Genomic DNA, 20,112 nt, shown 5'->3' on the forward strand with positions numbered 1-20,112 from the left:
CCCTGGCAACACCGCCTCCCACGTCACTCTCTTCATCACTACTTGATCGCCTAGCGGAGGAAGCGGCGGATGTCCCGCCACTTGTTGCCTGGGCAGTAGTTTCTGACTGTCCTCTATTAGATCGTCCTCAGTGAAAAGTGAAGCTGAACCCACAGCATAAGATACTTCTGTAGGGGAGGGAACAGCATAGAACAGAGGCAATGGGAGGACAGGGACTGCTCCCGGGCCATGCCAATTGAGGGTTGTGTCTGAGGAACCCACCTTCTGTTGACTGGGGGTATCAGATGTCACTTGTGATGAAGTGGATGACCGTGTTAACCAATCGATGACGGCAGATGGGTTGGTGGTCGAGACACGACGGCTGGCTGATACCGGGAGCCTAGGTCTCTCGCTGCGACTCCTGCTGCCACTCACCCCTAGTCTGCTGCAACCTCTGCCTGATGAATTTAGGCCTCTGCCACTCCTCTCTGCACTTCCTGGCACTTCTCTGTGTGAAATACTTAGTGTGTATATGAGGGGAGTAAAATACACTTCATTACGCCTAAAACAGTATTTGTCTAGAACAACAGCAGGTGTGTACTTTTGCCTGGACTTTAACAGTATCTAGGCCATTAACAAATTAACAGGTACACAATAGTACACTACTTAGATGTACGTATGTGGTATGCACTTATGAGTGCAAAAAAATGCACTACAGTACACTTGAAAAAGTATCTGAGTACGACACCAGCTGGTGAGTACTTTTGCCTCGACTTTCACAGTATCTAGGCCTTGACAGATTAACAGGTTTAACCCCTTAACGACCACGTACGTAAATGTGTGTCCTGGTTTGGCGGTACTTTGCGCACCAGGACGTACATTTATGTCCTGTGTATGACCGCGAGCATTGGAGCGGTGCTTGCGTCATACACGCCAGCCGGGGACCTGCTGGTAATTGCCAACATCCGCGATCAGATGCCGTGATCTGTACAGATCACGGCATCTGTGGCAATGCGCATGATAAAATAGATGATCGGATCGCCCTCGGTGCTGCCGCGGCGATCCGATCATCTGTAATGGCGGACGGAGGTCCCCTCACCTGCCTCCGTCTCCCGGCGACTCCTGCCCTGATCGAGCAGACCAGAACAGGAGATAGCCGATAATACTGATCAGTGCTATGTCCTATGCATAGCACTAAACAGTATTAGCAATCAAATGATTGCTATAGATAGTCCCCTATGGGGACATAAAAAGTGTAAAAAAAAAAGTTGAAAAATGTAAAAATAAAAAGTAAAAAAAAAATTGAAAAATCCCCTCCCCCAATAAAAATGAAAAATGTCAGTTTTTCCCATTTTACCCCCAAAATGCATATTTTTTTTATAAACATATTTGATATCGCCACATGCGTAAATGTCAGCGCTATCAAAATATAATGTTAATGATCCCGTGCGGTGAACGGCATAAACGTAAAATATTTTTTTTAAAGGTCCACAAATGCTGCTTTTTGTCACATTTTATTTTTTAAAAAATCATAAAAAATGATATAAAAGTTTTATATATGCAAATGTGGTATTGATAAAAAGTAAAGATGACGGCGCAAAAAAATAGCCTTCATACCACCCTATATATGGAAAAATGAAAAAGTTACAGGGGACCAAAATAGGGCGATTTTAGATTACTGATTTTGTACAAAAAGTTTTAGATTTTTTTTAAGCGGTACAAAAAGATAAAAGTATCTAGCCCTGATTATAATTTTAATTGTATTGACCCACAGAACAAAGAACATTTAATGTAATTTTTACTGTAAATTGTACAGTGTGAAAATGAAACTCTCCAAAATGTGCAAAATTGTGGTTTTCATTAAAATGTCCTCCCTAAAAAAAATATTTTTTTGGGTTTGCCGTACATTTTATGGTAAAATGAGAGGTTTCATTACAAAGTAAAATTGGTTAGGCAAAAAAACAAGCCCTTATATGGGTCTGTAGATGGAAATATAAAACAGTTATGGATTTTAGAAGGCAAGGAGGAAAAAACGAAAATGCAAAAATAAAATTGGCCTGGTCCCTAAGGTGAAAATGGGCTTGGTCCTTAAGGGGTTAAAATAGCACACTACTTAGATGTAGGTATGTGGTATGCACTTATAAGGGAATAAAAATATGCTACAGTACGCTTAATAAACTTATTGAAGTAAAAAACTTAACATTGAATACTTTTGTCTGTCCTTTCACAGTATGTAGGCCATTGACAGATTAAAAAGTGCAAAATAGTACACTACTTAGATGTACATATGTGGTATGTACTTATTAGCGCAGAAAAATGTTCTACAGTACTCTTAAAAAGTTAAAATCCAAGTCGATTAGTAGTCAGGGACCGAGGTGACTATCGCACATTGGATGCACCACATCTGCAATATTTGCATCTAGGAGACACCGCGGTCCGGACCTGACCTGGTCATAGAGTGTGGGATTGCCCACACCCTAAACTTAAAAATCCCTACACCACTGCAAATTTTAACAATTAATTTGGGGTACCATTTGTTTTAACAAAGAACAATAAAGATATATAAGTTTTAAGGGAGGGTTCTAGTAAGGGTTTCCCATTAAGGGGGGGTCTCTCCTTAAAGGTTGTTTTTGATATAATTGCCCTGATAACTCCCAGGGACAAATTTACGTTTTTGCATTTTGACCATGTATGGTAGCTGGTAACAGCATTGCTTGTCTCATTTATCACTATGTCAGGCTTTCTGTCCTAACCTATCAATGCGGATGCTTTTATGACAGAGGCATCTCATGTGTTCTCTACAATAAATCTACCATTACATCAGGTGGATATATACCAATCATTCCGTACTATAAATAAAACCTATAAACAATATATCAGAGCGTGGTGGGAGGTTTCTAGCCTCGAGACATACGTGCAGCAAAATCTGGTATATAGGGGCCTGCGGTCCCCACTAGTGCCCAACTCCCACAGAGAGCTCTTTATGAAGGGGTGAGAGGCCCTTCAAACTGAGAATTCCCTACGTCTCATTAACCCCTTAAGAACTGAGGGGTTTTCGGTTTTTGCACTTTCGTTTTTTCCTTCTCACCTTTTAAAAAACATAACTCTTTCAATTTTGCACCTAAAAATCCAACCAATTCTACTTTGCAGTGACATCAGTCATTTTACCCAAAAATCTACAGCGAAACGGAAAGAAAAATAATTGTGCGATGAAATTGAAGAAAAAAATGCCATTTTGTAACTTTTGGAGGCTTCTGTTTCTATGCAGTACATTTTTTAGTAAAAATGACACCTGATCTTTATTCTGTAGGTCCATATGATTAAAATGATACCCTACTTTTATCGATTTGATTTTGTCGTACTTCTGGAAAAAATCATAACTACATGCACGGAAATTTATAAGTTTAAATTGTCATCTTCTGACCCCCATCACTTATTTTTTTATTTTTCTGCGTATGGGTCGGTATGAGGGCTCATTTTTTGTGCCGTGATCTGATGTTTTTGTATTAATCTGACTTTTTGATCGCTTTTTATTCATTTTTTCATGATTTAAAAAGCGACCAAAAATATGTTATTTTGGACTTTGGAATTTTTTTGCGCTTACGCCATTGACTGTGCGGTTTAATTAATGATATACTTTTATGGTTCGGACATTTACGCGCACAAAGATACCACATATGTTTATTTTAATTTTTTTTATGGGAAAAGGGGGGGGGATTTGGACTTTTATTAGGGAAGGGGTTAAATGACCTTTGTTAACTTTTTTTTTTCCACTTTTTTTTTCCAGTGCTATAGTTCCCATAGGGACCTATAACACTGCACACACTGATCTCCTATGCTGATCCCTGCAGAGCCATAGATCTGCACGGATTAGCGAGATAGGGGCTCGATTGATCAAGCCTGTAGTTCAGGCTTGGAGCAATAAAACCCCGATCGGACGCCGCGGACACAGGTAAGGACCTCTGCCTGTGTCCCAGCTGATCGGAACTTCGCGATTTTATCACGATGTCCCGATCAGCCCGACTGAGCTGCCCGGAAGCATTTACTTTCGTTTTCAGATGCGGCGGTCAACTTTGATCGCCGCATCTGAAGGGTTAACAGCACGCGGCACAATGATCGGTGCTGTACGCTGTTCGCCCAGGGTCTCGGCTATGATTAGCACCTGGGACTGACCCGGTGTGATGCGGGGTCACGGCGTAGAGCGGGCTCAGGACGTACAGGTATTTGTTGCAATATGCAAAAAAACAAGTACACAGTTGGAACAAGAAATCCAACAGATCCAAAGATTTACTAGCAATCAGGAATATCAAAATTTGAAAATTAACCCCTTAAGGACTCAGCCCAAATATACCTTAAAGGGGTACTCCGGTGAAAACCTTTTTTTCTTTTAAATCAACTGGTGGCAGAAAGTTAAACATATTTGCAAATTACTTGTATTAAAAAATCTTAATCCTTCCAGTATTTATTAGATGCTGAATGCTACAGAGGAAATTCCTTTCTTTTTGGAACTGATGACATCACAAACACAGTGCTCTCTGCTGACATCTCTGTCCATTTTAGCAACCGTGCATAGCAGATGCATAGCAGATGGATGCATAGCAGATGGATGCTAAGGGCAGCATGGTGGCTCGGTGGTTAACACTGCTGCCTTGCAGTGCTGGGGACTTGGGTTCAAATCCTGCTAAGGACAACAATAAATAAAGTGTTATTATTATTATAATAACGTCAGCAGAGAATACTGTGCTCGTGATGTCATCAGAGAGCATTCCAAAAAGAAAAGAATTTCCTCTGTAGTATTCAACAAATATGTTTAACTTTCTGCCACCAGATGATTTAAAAGAAAAAAGGTTTTCACCGAAGTATCCCTTTAACCCCTTGGGGACGGAGCCCATTATGACCCTAAGGATGGGAGCATTTTTTGCAAATCTGACCACTGTCACTTTAAGCATTAATAACTCTGGGATGCTTTTACTTATAAATTTGATTCCGAGAATGTGTTTTTTCGTGACATATTCTACTTTATGTTAGTGGTAAATTTTTGTAGATACTTGCATCATTTCTTGGTGAAAAATTCTAAAATTTGATGAAAAATTTGAAAATGTTGCATTTTTCTAACTTTGAAGCTCTCTGCTTGTAAGGAAAATAGACATACCAAATTAATTATATTTTTATTCACATATACAATATGTCTACTTTATATTTGCATCATAAAGTGTACATGTTTTTACTTTTGGAAGACATCAGAGGGCTTCAAAGTTCAGCAGCAATTTTCCAATTTTTCGCAAAATTTTCTAAATCTGAATTTTTCAGGGACCAGTTCAGGTTTGAAGTGGATTTGAAGCGACTTCATATTAGAAATACCCCATAAATGACCCCATTATAAAAACTGCACCCCTCAAAGTATTCAAAATGACATTCAGTAAGTGTGTTAACCCTTTAGGTGTTTCACAGGAATAGCAGCAAAGTGAAGGAGAAAATTCAAAATCTTCATTTTTTACAGTCGCATGTTCTTGTAGACCCAGTTTTTGAATTTTTACAAGGGCTAAAAGGAGAAAAATCCTCTCAAACTTAGTAACCCAATTTCTCTCAAGTAAGAAAATACCTCATATGTGTATGTCAAGTGTTCGACGGGCGCAGTAGAAAGCTCAGAAGGGAAGGAGCAACAATGTGATTTTGGAGAGTGAGTTATTCTGAAATGGTTTTTAGGGGGCATGTCACATTTAGGAAGCCCTATGGTGCCAGGATAGCAAACCCCCCCACATTGCACACTATTATGGAAACTACACCCCTCAAGGAACGTAACAAGGGGTACGGTGAGCCTTAACACTCCACAGGTGTTTGACATCTTTTTGTTAAAGTAATTTTTTCACTAAAATGCTGGGTTTTCCCCAAATGTTACTTTTTTACAAGGGGTAATAGGAGAAATGACCCTCAAAATTTGTAAACCCATTTCTTCTGAGTATGGAAATATCCCATGTTTGGACATCAAGTGCACTGCGAGCGAGCTACAATGTTCAGAAGAGGAGGAGCGCCATTGAGCTTTTAGAGAGATAATTTTTTTGGAATGGAAGTCGGGGGCCATGTGCATTTACAAGGCCCCCCGTGGTGCCAGAACAGTGGACCCCCCCACATGTGACCCCATTTTGGAAACTACACCCCTCACGGAATGTAATAAGGGGTACAGTGAGCATTTACACCCTACTGGCGTTTGACAGATTTTTGGAACAGTGGGCTGTGCAAACAAAAAAATTCAATTTTTCATTTTCACGGACCACTGTTCCAAAAATCTGTCAGACACCTGTTGGGCGTAAATGTTCACTGTACCCCTTGTTACATTCCGTGAAGGGTGTAGTTCCCAAAATGGGGTTATATGTGGGTATTTATTTTTTTGCGTTTATGTCAGAACCGCTGTAAAATCAACCACCCCTGTGCAAATCACCAATTTAGGCCTCAAATGTACATGGTGCGCTCTCACTCCTGAGCCTTGTTATGCGTCCAAACTACAACTCCCAGCATGCACTGACAGACTGAGCATGCTGGCAGTTGTAGTTTTGCAACAGCTGGAGGCACACTGGTTGGAAAACATTCAGTTAGGTTCTGTTACCTAACTCAGTATTTTTCAACCAGTGTGCCTCCAGCTATTGTAAAACTACAATTCCCAGCATGTACTGATCACAGAAGGGCATGCTGGGAGATGTAGTTATGCAACAGCTGGAGGTACGCAACTACAACTCCCAGCATGCCGAGACAGCTGTTTGCGCATGCTGGGATTTGCAGTTTTGCCACATCTGGAGAGCTACAATTTAGAGACCACTGAACAGTGATCTCCAAACTGTGGACCTCCAGATGTTGCAAAACTACAACTCCCAGCATGCCCAGACAGCAAACAGCTGTGTGGGCATGCTAGGAGTTGTAGTTTTGCAAGATCTAGAGGGCAGTATAGAGATAACTGTGCAGTGGTCTGTAAACTGTAGACCTCCAGCTTTTGCAAAACTACAAATCCCAGCATGCCCACACAGCAAACTGCTGTCTGGGCATACTGGGAGTTGTAGTTTTGCAACATCTGGAGGGCTACAGTCTAAAGACCACTAAAGTGCTCTCAGACTGTAGCCCTCTAGATGTTGCTAGGCCACTTACCGGCTTCCGTCGCATCCAGGGAGCCGTCCTCTTCTGGCGCACGCTTCCCGCAGATCTCCGTCGCCACCCGCCGATCACCGTCGCTTTGCAGACTCCGGACGGGTAAGTGAACGTCGGCGCCCGGTCCTCTTCGTTTTCCCCGTTCTGGCCTGCCTATTGTGGGTGGGCAGGATGGGGAAAACGAAAGTAAAGCCCCCCCCCGCCCCCGATCTGCTATTGGTCATCGCGTCTAGACCACCAATAGCAGGGATAGGAGGGGTGGCACCCTGCCACCTCACTCCTATCGTTTCAGGGGGATAGTGGGTGTCTTAGACAACCGCGATCCCCCTTAAATTCCGGGTCACCGGGTCACCATAGACCCGTAATGACTCGGAATCGGCGCAAATCGCAAGTGTGAATTCACATGCGATTTGCGCCAATCGCCAACATGGGGGGTCTAACGACCCCCCTGGGCATTTGCACGGGGTGCCTGCTGATAGATATCAGCAGTCACCCCGGTCCGGTCCCTGCGGCGCGCCGTGCGTATGGATACGCCCTTCATCCTTAAGTACCAGGACGCAAGGGCGTATGCATACGCCCTTCGTCCCCAACAGGTTAAGGACCTGGCCATTTTTTGAACATCTGACCTCTGTCCCTTTAAGCATTAATAACTCTGGGATGCTTTTACCTTTCATTCTGATTCCTAGCTTGTTTTTTCGTGACATATTCTACTTTATGTTGGTGGTAAAATTTGGTCGATACTTGCATCATTTCTTGGTGAAAAATTCCAAAATTTGATGAAAAAATTTGAAATGTTGCATTTTCTTAACTTTGAAGCTCTCTGCTTATAAAAAAAATGGATATTCCATATTAAGTATATATTGATTCACATATACAATATGTTTGCATCACAAAGTTGACATGTTTTTTCTTTTGGAAGACACCAGAGGAATTCAAAGTTCAGCATCAATTTTCCAATTTTTCACAAAATTTTCAAAATCTGAGTTTTTCAGGGACCACTTCAGTTTTGAAGTGGATTTGAAGGGCTTTCTTATTAAAAAATTACCCCCTAAATGACCCCATTATAAAAACTGCACCCCTCAAAGTATTCAAAATCACATTCAGAAAGTTTGTTAACCCTTTACGTGTTTCACAGGAATAGCAGCAAAGTGAAGGAGAAAATTCAAAATCTTCATTTTTTACACTGGCATGTTCTTGTAGACCCAGTTTTTTTTTATTTTTACAAGGGGTAATAGATGAAAAATCCCCCCAAAATTTGTATCCCAATTTCTCTCGAGTAAGGAAATACCTCATATGTGGATGTCAGGTGTTCGACAGGCTCAGTAGAGGGCTCAGAAGGGAAGGAGCGACAATGGGATTTTGGAGAGTGAATTTTGCTGAAATGATTTTTGGGGAGCATGTCCCATTTAGGAAGCCCCTATGGTGCCAGAACAGAAGAAAACCCCCACATGGCACACCATTTTGGAAACAACACCCCTCAAAGCATTTAACAAGGGGTCCAGTGAGCCTTAACACCCCACAGGTGTTTGACGATTTTTCGCTAAAATCGGATGTGTAAATGAAAAAACATTTTTTTTTCACTAAAGTGCAGTTTTTTCCCCAAATTTATCATTTTTACAAAGGGTAATGGGAGGAAATGCCCCCCAAAATTTGTAACCCCATCTCTTCTGAGTATATGAATACCCCATGTTAGGACGTAAAATGCTGTGCGAGCTAACTACAATGCTCAGAAGAGAAGGAGTCACATTTAGCTTTTGGAAAGCAAATTTTGCTGAAATGGTGTTTGGGGGCATGTTGCATTTAGGAAGCCCCTATGGTGCCAGAACAGCAAAAAAAAAAAAAAAAAAAAAAAAAAAACACATGGCATACTATTTTGGAAACTACACCCCTCTAGGAATGTAACAAGGGGTACAGTGAACCATAACACCTCACAGGTATTTCACCACTTTTTGTGAAAGTTAGATGTGTAAATGAAAAAAAAAATAGTTTTCACTAAAATGCTGTGTTTTCCCCTAAATTTTACATTTTTACAAGGGGTAATAGGAGAAAATGACCACCAAAATTTATAACCCCATTTCTTCTGAGTATGGAAATACCCCATGTGTGGACGTCAAGGGCTCTGCTGGCGCACTACAATGCTCAGAAGAGGAGGAGCGCCATTGAGCTTTTTGAAAGAGAATTTGTTTGGAATGGAAGTCAGGGGCCATGTGCGTTTACAAAGCCCCCCATGATGCCAGAACAGTTGCCCCCCCACATGTGACCCCATTTTGGAAACTACACCCCTCGAAGAATTGAATAAGTGGTGCACTGAGTATTTACACCCCACTAGCGTTTGACAGATCTTTGGAAAAGTGGGTTGTGTAAATGAAAAATTTAATTTTTTATTTTCACGGATCACTGTTCCAACAATCTGTCAGACACCTGTGGGGCATAAATGCTCACTGCACCCCTTATTACATCACATGAGGGGTGTAGTTTCCAAAATGGGGTCACATGTGGGGGGGTCCATTGTTCTGGCCCTATGGGGGCTTTGTAAACACACGTGGCCTTCAATTCCGGACAAATTTTCTCTTCAAAATCCCAATGGCGCTCCTTCTCTTCTGAGCATTGTAGTGCACCCGCAGAGCACTTTCTTACTCAGAAGAAATGGGGTTACAAATTTTGGGGGTCTTTTTTCCAATTTTCCCTTGTGAAAATGAAACATTTTGGGTAACACCAGCATTTTAGCGAAATTATTTTTTTTTCTCATTTTCCCATCCAACTATTTTGTCAAACACTTGTGGGGTGTTAAGGCTCACTATATGCCTTGTTATGTTCCGTGAGGGGTGTAGTTTCCAAAATGGGGTCACATGTGGGTATTTATTTTTTTGTGTTTATGGCAAAACTGCTGTAAAATCAGCCACCCCTGTGCAAATCACCAATTTAGGCCTCATATGTACATAGTGCGCACTCACTCCTGAGCCTTGTTGTGCGTCCGCAGAACATTTTACGCCCACATATAGGGTACTCCCATACTCAGGAGAAATTGTGTTACAAATTTTAGGGGTCTTTTTTTGCTTTTACCGCTTGTGAAAATAAAAAGTATGGGGCAACATCAGCATGTTAGTTTAAAAAAATACATTTTTCTTTACACCTACAGGCTGGTGTAGATCCCAACTTTTCCTTTTCATAAGGGGTTAAAGGAAAAAAGCCCCCCCCCCCCCAAATTTGTACTGCAATTTCTCTCGAGTACGGAAATACCCCATATGTTACCCTAAAATGTTCCCTTGAAATATGACAGGGCTCCAAAGTGAGAGAGGGCCATGCGCATTTGAGGACTTCATAGGGATTGCATAGGGGTGGACATAGGGGTATTCTACGCTAGTGATTCCCAAACAGGGTGCCTACAGCTGTTGCTAAACTCCCAGCATGCCTGGACAGTCAGTGGCTGTCCGGAAATGCTGGGAGTTGGTGATTTGCAACAGCTGGAGACTCCGTTTTGGAAACACTGCCGTACGATACGTTTTTCATTTTTATTGGGGGGGGGGGCAGTGTAAGGGGGTGTATATGTAGTGTTTTACTCTTTATTATGTGTTAGTGTAGTGTTTTTAGGGTACATTCGCACTAGCGGGCGTTTACAGTGAGTTTACCGCTAGAAGTTTGTGCTGTAGTGAAAAATTTGCCGCAGCCCAAACTTGAAACAAAAAACTAACTGTAAAACTACCTGTGTGAATGTACCCTGTACATTCACATGGGGGAACAAACCTCCAGCTGTTTCAAAACTACAACTCCCAGCATGTACTGACAGACCGTGCATGCTGGGAGTTGTACTTTTGCAACAGCTGGAGGCACACTGGTTGGAAAATCTTCATTTACCTAACAGTATTTTCCAACCAGTGTGCCTCCAGGTGTTGCATAACTACAATTCCCAGCATGTACTGATCGCTGAAGGGCATGCGGGGAGATGTAGTTATGCAACAGCTGGATGTACACAACTACAACTCCCAGCATGCCAAGACAGCTGTTTGCTGTTTGGGCATGCTGGGATTTGCAGTTTTGCAACATCTGGAGAGCTGTAGTTTAGAGACCACTGCACAGTGATCTCCATACTGTGGACCAAAAAGATCTGGAGAGCGACAGTATAGAGATCATTGTGCAGTGGTCTCAAACTGTGGCTCTCCAGCTGTTGCAAAACTACAAATCCCAGCATGCCTAAACAGCTCTCTGGGAATGCTGGGAGTTGTAGTTTTGTAACATCTGGAGGGCTACAGTTTAGAGACCACTTTATAGTGGTCTCAGACTGTAGCCCTCCAGATGTTGCTAAGCAACTCACCGGCTTCCCTAGGATCCACGGAGCTGCGTCGCCATCTTCCTCTTCTGTCGATCGTCACCCGCTGCCGCGGTCGATCGTCGCCCGCTGCCGTCGCCGATGGGTGAATGGACTTCGGCGCCGGTCCTGTGTCGTTTCCCCGTTCTGCCCCGCCTATTGTGGGTGGGCAGGATGGGGAAACCGAAAGGATGCCCCGATCTGCTATTGGTCATTGCGTCTTGATGACCAATAGCAGGGATAGGAGGGGTGACACCCCTGCCACCTCACTCCTATCGCTTCAGGGGGATTGTGGGTGTCATCGGGTCATTCCGGGTCATTGGGTCACCATAGACCTGAATCGGCGCAAATCGCAAGTGTGAATTCACTTGCGATTTGCGCCGATCGCCGACATCGGGGGTCTGATTACCCCCTGGGCATTTGCGCGGGGTGCCTGCTGACACCCCGATCCGGACCCCACCCGGCACGCGGCGGGGACAGAAATTCCCACGGGCATATGGATACGTCCTGGGTCCTTAAGTACCAGAAAGCCAGGGAATGCAGATATTTAATCTCTCATCCCACATACTGTCAGCAGCCGAAAGGAGCCTTCTGATGAGGGGGTTGTCCTTCACCCCTACTACCAGATTTGAGGAGTTTGGGTGGGTGAGGGACATTCACCTCTTTGCAAGAAAACTCTTTGCGGATCATGAGGACCATTTAAGTATCATGAGGACCATTTAAGTATCAGGACATTGCCCGTAAGAAACTAGTGGACATATAAGACAGAGAGGAAACTGGGGTACTGACTCCCATACGGAGTATTGGGGACGTATACTCTGGAAGTTGATATTCACAACATTATATGTCCATCAGTATTCGGGCATGGTACAACCTTCACTCCTGATTAGTTATGCCAGTATATTGTTTAACAGCATGATGTCTAATGGTAGAAACACAGCTGACATATAGGAATCAGTTTTGTAACTGGCCTGACTTGAGATCTCTTACAGATAATGGTTTTGAGGGTGGCATCCCCCTAAGATGTCACCAATTGTAAACATATTAAATTAAGAAGCCTGAGAAATTTGATCCATTAATTGGACAAATTACTATGGATGCGATCATTAAACCAACATTTTGCACGTTCTCTTTCCCTACTGCTCCATAATTTTCGCTACTCCGTGGAAGGATTACCCACACTCATTACATAATGTACTCGAACCTTATCCTTTCTTGATGCTCTATCCATATTGTTATCCTTAGGGAGATTTATCCACACTTACTACCTAAGGATTTATGCATACTCACCATCTAAGGAGTTTCATCTTTATTTTCACTAATATAATAACATTTCCATACAGTACATTCCAAACCTATCTATTCTACACAGTCACTCTTATGGAGTCTAATTCATACTTTCCACATAAGGCACTCCAAATTTATTAGTGTGTCATCATTTATACAGTATATCCCTAATTAATCTATACTAATCCCTGATCTTTTGCCATCTCTGTATACAACCTCATCTTTGTTATAATGACTAAGAGATATTTTATTTACCTGAACGGCATAAACTGCAATTGTAATGTGCGAGGGTAGTAAGTGATATGCTCAGTGCGCGGCACATGGAGGTGCCGGTGCTGAGTTTCCCCGCACATATGATCTATGTGATAAGATGGGTCATTGTTATATAGTATGGTAGCCAAATATCTGTGCAGAAGAAAAGTTATCACGCATGCGCGAGTTACGGCAGCAGAGGACTTACGCGCACGCGCCGAGTCATGGAACTGTCATCACGCATGTAAACAAAGGAAAACATCGAGCAAGGCACGTGATAAGCTGACGGAAACAACGCGACATGAGAGAAGATGACGTGGAGCAGGGGGATTGGCTTTTGAGTGAACGGGGAGTACCGGCCATTAGAGAGGCTTGTAATTGGGTGATGATGTTAACGTGAGATGTAAGACGATGACGTGTAGATTGGGGATTGGTTGTATAGCGAACAGGAAGTACCAGCCATCAGACCCCTCACCGGGCGTCTGGGAGCACAGTAGCCTCGCAACCCTTGACAAAGGTGATTCGTCACCGAAACGTCGGGGAGGCCTACAGTCTTATGTTTTAGTCGGCGTGGTTTTAGGGTACACGTGATAATAACATAGTCAGGGACCGAGGTGACTAGTGGACATTGGATACACCAGTGGTCCGCAATATTTGCATCCAGGAGACACCGCAGTCCCCCCTTAAAGGTTGTTTATGATTAGTAGTTTTTGTCTGGACTTTCACAGTATCTAGGCCGTTGACAGATTAACAGGTACAAAATAGTACACTACTTAGATGTAGGTATGTGGTAGGTATGTGGTATGCACTTATGAGGGCAGAAAAAGGCGCTACTGTACGGTTCAAACATTATTTCAGTAAAACACCAGCCGGTGATTACTTTTGGCTGGCCTTTCACAGTACGTAGGCCCTTGACAGATTAACATGCACAAAATAGTACACCACTTAGATGTAGGTATGTGGTTTGCATTTATGAGGGCAGAAAAATGTGGTACAGTACGCTTAAAAAAAAGTATTTTAGAAAAACACCAGCTGGTGATTACTTTTGCCTGGACTTTCACAGTATGTAGGCCCTTGACAGATTAACAGGTTTAAAATAGAACACTACATAGATGTAGTATGCACTTATGAGGACAGAAAAATGTGCTAGAGTACACTTAATAGAGTAATAGAGTGAAACACCAGCCAGTGTTTACTTTTGGCAGTTCTTTCACAGTATGTCGGCCCTTGACAGATTAACAGGTATAAAATAGTAAAATACTTAGATGTACATATGTGGTGTGCATTTATGACTGCAGAAAAATGAGCTACTGTACGCTTCAAAAATTATTTGAGTAAAACATCAGCTGGTGAGTAGTTTTGCCTAGTCTTTCACAGTATTTAGGCCCTTGACAGATTAACAGGTTTTAAATAGTACACTGCTTAGAGGTAGGTATGTGGTATGCACTTATTAGGGCAGGAAAAATGTGCTACAGTAAGCTTAATAAACGTTTTGGAGTAAAACAGTAAAACACAGTCGGTGATTACTTTTGGCTGTACTTTCACAGTATGTAAGCCCTTGACAGATTAACAGGTACAAAATAGTACACTACTTAGATGAAATCCTTTTCAGTGAAAAAAACACTGCTCTCTGTCCACCAGAATGAGAAGAATTGGGCTGGGGGAGAATGTGTGTGAGTGGATAAGTAACTGGCTCAGTGATAGGAAATAGAGGGTGGTTATTAATGGTACTTTTTCTGAATGGGTGACTGTTACAAGTGGGGTACCACAGGGGTCAGTCTTGGGTCCTGTTCTATTTAATATATTTATTAATGACCTTGTAGAGGGGTTGAATAGTAAAGTAGCAATCTTTGCAGATGATACTGAACTCTGTAAAGCAGTAAACACTATAGAGGACAGTGCACTGTTACAAATGGATCTGGATAGGTTGGAGGTTTGGGCTGAGAAGTGGCAGATAAGGTTCAACACTGATAAATGTAAGGTAATGCACATGGAGAGGAAAAATCCGGAACGGGGTTATATATTAAATGGGAGCACACTTGGGACGACTGATGTGGAAAAGGACTGAGAGGTCTTAGTTAACATTAAATTTAGCTGTAGTGACCAGTGTCGGGCAGCTGCTGCCAAGGCAAATAAAATCATGGGGTGCATCAATAGGGGCATAGATGCCCAAGACAAGGAAATAATTCTATCCCTGTACAAATCACCAGTGTACAAGAAAGATATAGTGGAGCTGGAGAGGGTTTAAAGACGGGCAACTAGGGTAATACCTGGAATGGGAGGACTACAGTACCCAGAAAGATTATCAGAATTAGGCTTATTAAGTTTTGAAAAAAGAAGACTTAGGTGAGACCTAATAACTATGTATAAATATATCAGGGGGCAGTACAGAGATCTCTCCCATGATCTATTTATATCGAGCACTGTATCTATAACAAGGGGGAATCCTACATCTTGAGGAAAGAAGGTTTCTACACCAGCACAGGCGAGGGTTCTTTACTGTAAGAGCAGCAAGACTGTGGAATTCTCAGCCTGAGGAGGTGGTCATGGTGAACTCTGTAAATGAATTTAAAAGGGGTCTGGATGCATTTTTGGGGAATAATAACATTACAGGTTATGGTTTCTAGATTTATATAGACAGAAGGTTGATCTAGGGATTTATTCTGACTGCCATATATGGACTCTAGTATGAGGTATTTTTTTCTTTTTTGCCTTCCTCTGGATCAACTCAGTAGGGACTCATTAGGGTCATAGGTTGAAATTGATGGTCTTTTTTCAACCTTATGAACTATGTTACTATGTTACACAAATTAAAAGGTGTTTTGGGCGTTTCACCCTGTTTGATACTTCATCGGAATGGCAAATGATGGGAAAGGGATAAAAATCAAAGAGAAGAGTTTTATATTTTAGCAGGAGTTCACTTTTTTTGTGGTTTTCCATGTTTCTCTATTTCTTAAAGGGCTATTCTGCCCCAGACATCTTATCCCCTATCCAAAGGTTAGGGGATAAGATGTCTGATCGCTGTGGGCCCGCCGATGGGGACCCCCAGCGTCACCTCGCCATCATCACTACTGGCTCTGTGAGTGATGATAGGGCGATGCAGGGGACAGATCATTGTGATGTCACTGTTCCGCCCCCCGTGATGTCACGCCCCGCCCCATTCATACAAGTCTATGGGAGGGGGTGTGATGTTTGCCATGTCCCCTCCCATAGACTTGTATTGAGTAGGCGAGACGTGACATCACAATGCTCGGTCCCTTGCATCGCCCGTCAGTGGGAGCCAGTGTGCTCTGTAGTGACGGAGGGGTGGCACTGCAGAGATTGCGGGGGTCCGCAGCGGCGAGACCCCCGCGATAAGACATCTTTTCCCCTATTCTTTGGATAGGGGATATGTTGTCTGGGGCGGAGTACCCCTCTAAATTAGTGGTCTCCAAGCTATGGCCCTCCTGTTATGGAAAAACTACAACTTCTAGCATTTCTGGACAGCTAACGGCTAGGAATTGTAGTTTTGCCACAGTTTGGAGACACCTGTCTAAAAAGTAAGGTTTCCACTTTTTTCCCAAGCAAAAATACCCCAAAAAAGCAACATTTGCCACATGCAATTTATTTGCAGCTAAAATGCAGCAGCAAAATGTTATCTGAAATTCAATAGGGAATTATAAAATGTCAAATCCATTTTTTTTATACCATGGTGTTTGTGGGATGTGTCTGTTAATTTAAAGCCATGCCCTCTTAGTGGGGTTTCTGGTGGATTTCTTTGCGTGTAAGAGCCCTAAAAGCGCTGTATTCTGTTAGGTTACCTATAATTATATCTACGGACTTCTACTAGTTCTATTTAAAAAATCTTAATCCTTCCAGTACTTATCAGTTGATGCATGCTCCAGAGGAAGTTGTGTAGTTCTTTCTTGTCTAACTGCAGTGCTCTCTGCTGCCATCTTTGTCCATGTCAGGAACTGTCTAGAGCAGGAGAGGTTTGCTATGTTGATTTGCTCCTTCTCTGGACAGTTACTGACACAGACAGAGGTGACAGCAGAGTGCACTGCGTTCAGAAAGGAAAGAACTATACAACTTCCTCTGAAGCATAGAACCCCTTAAACTTCCAATTTAAACAGATTTTGCACTGACAGAACAGATGCAAAACACTCTCTGCTGCTTTACTATAATTATTATACTGTATATGTGTGGTCCTACTCCTATCTATGATGTTTACTGCTTAGTGTCCCTCACAGAGATCTTCACCTAACACCTGCTACCTCTAAAATGGCTGCTGAAGCTGTGTGCATTGGCTTTTATAGTGGCTTTGACATCACTTCTACACCTTCTCCTGATTGGCTGGTTGAAAGGCATTATGGGATTTTCTATGGTGATGTGGTCTTCCCTCCTTCTCTTATTTGATGTTATTTTAGCAGGTTCTGCCAAATTGAACTGCCTGAAGTTCGACCAAACTTTTAGCTAAATTTTGACCAAACTCAGTTCAGTTTTTGGGACTGGAGACGTGACATAACATCACGCCCCTTCCCTACATGTCTATGGGAGGGGGCGCAAGGGCCCCGCACGATCAGACATCTTATCTCCTATCCTTTGGCTAGGGAATAAAATGTCTAAATCTGGCATACTCCTTTAATGGGGTTCTCCCAGGAAAATTACTTATCACCTATCTAAAGGCTATCTCAATCTGACCAATAAAGTTGAATGGAGTTGCAGTGCACATGTCCAACTGCTGCTTTTTTTAAATGGCCATATATGACTCTCCTGTTCTCATGATTGTTGGGCCCTGGCAGTCCTGTAGGTAGATGATGATTTACCTTTAAAGGGGTACTCCAAAGGATAGGGGATAAGATGTCTGATCATGGGAGTCCCGCACATGGACCCCCGCAATCTCTGTGCAGAAACCAGCGTTGCTTTAGAACACTGGGTGCAGCAGGCGGGGGGTCGTGACATCACACCAAGCCCCTTCAATGCAAGTCTATGGGAGGGGGCATGGTCCTCTCCCATAGATTTGCATTGAGGGGGCATGATGTGATGTCACAAGGGCCGTGGTCGTGACATCACGACCCCCGCCGTCCGCTCCAAGCGTTCGGAGCAAAATGTTCCAAACGATGAGGCATCGATAAAGCAAAAATCCTTTGGGGGTTGAGTATGTAATTGTCAGGACCAGGATAGACAATTGATATACACTATTCACTGATAGACTGCTTAGTTGACCGGTTTTCTCTTTATGTTGTACCCCTACAACATTTTGATCCATTGACTGAGTTTTGATCTTCTAATGTTGTGGCAGTGTTTAAGAATAATTATGGCAGATATGGTATAAATATAGGGATATGTTGTCTTAAATAATGTTATTTGATGTAAAAATGTATACGATATACTGTATAGTACAACTAATATCCAAAGGGAATCGAAATGATTATACTATGAAAATATGGAAGCAACAAATATCCATCATTTACTATGATGTTATCATATAGCCTCACTCTACAAGGCTTTGCTTCACATTACCATATAAATCGTCAAAAATAGTTCTGCTTTAGTGTTGAGCGGCATAGGCCATATTCGAATTCGCGAATATTCGCGAATATATTCGCGAATATTCGTCATATATTCGCGAATATTCGCATATTCGTTATATTCTCCTTGTATTTTCGCATATGCGAAAATTCGTATATGTTAATTTTCGCATATGCGAAAATTTGCATATGCGAAAATTAGCATATGCGAATTTTCGCACGCCAGTCTCACACAGTAGTATTAGAGCCTTCTTTACACCACACAAGCTGGAAGCAGAGAGGGATGATCACTGTGATGTGTACTGTGAAAAAAAAAAAAAAAACGAATATTCGTAATTATGAATATATAGCGCTATATTCGCGAAATTCGCGAATTCGCGAATATGCGATATTCGCGAATAATATTCGAATTGCGAATATTCGTGAGCAACACTATTCTGCTTATAGATAAAATACTAGGCAGACTTTTAAATATGATCTCACCACAGATTCCTTTGTTTATCCAAAATGAATTATTACACAGATTATTTTTCTACTTCTCTTGTAATATTTATAAAGAATAGTATATAAGGAAATGGGATTTAAAATCTTAAGGTTGCATAATGCTCAAAACAGTATCTACTGATGACTTAAGATAAGGTTAAGGGATAAAACTTATTTTGTTTCTTTTTTTACGTGTTCACTATTGATTGGGAGGGTCTCTGGAGACCTCTGTACCGCGTCCAATCGCCCTCCAGGCAGTAAGTGAATCCAATTATCTATAAAATGACATAAGTAGACAAAGAGACATCACTTGGTGTGACAGCAATATTTATTATTTATTTATTTAATAATATTATTGCGGTTAGTCACCAGGGATTAGAAGCAGTGTTCAGAAATGCCATCAATAAGTCATCATTCCCTAGGTTGCATTGATAATGGAATTAGTTATTGAGCGGAGTACAGATGTGCTATTTCTTAACTTATCTTTAAATTCAGTAGCCTAGATTTAATAAAACTGTCTGAATATATATATATATATACCGTATTTATCGGCGTATAACATGCACTTTTTAGACTAAAATTTTTAGCCTAAAGTCTACCTGCGTGTTATGCGCCAATAAGCCGCTGCAGTTCAATGATTTAAAGCGGGCACTTAAAATCAATGAACTGCAGTGGCTTTGCAGGTGCAGAGACCTACCGTCGCTGCCGGCTTCTCTGCCCCTGCCTGTCCTGGGGTCTAGAGCCCTGCTGCCGGCCCTTCTCTCCCCCTGGCTATCGGTGCCGCTGCCTGTTCTCTCCCCCTGGCTATCGGTGCCACTGCCCCATTGCCGGCGCCGATAGCCAGGGGGAGAGAAGCGGCGCTGGCAATGGGGCAGTGGCGCCAACAGACAGGAGGAGAGAGGGGCAGGAGACACACCGGAGGCCTGAAGCAGCGCGGACCCGACCCCGGCAACAGGTAATTATACAACCGGGGATGGGGGAGGCAACGGGGCAGCAGCGCCGGCAATGGGTGCCGCTGCCCCTTCTCTCCCCCTGGCTATCGGCAAAGCTGCCCCATTGCCGGCGGCGCTTCTCTCCCCCTTGCTATCGGCGCCGGAAATGGGGCGCCAGCACCGATAGTCAGGGGGAGAGAACGGGCAGTGGCGCAGATAGCCAGCG

The sequence above is a fragment of the Hyla sarda genome, chromosome 6, assembly GCF_029499605.1.
Source record: "Hyla sarda isolate aHylSar1 chromosome 6, aHylSar1.hap1, whole genome shotgun sequence".
In the NCBI taxonomy this organism is placed as follows: Eukaryota; Metazoa; Chordata; class Amphibia; order Anura; family Hylidae; genus Hyla; species Hyla sarda.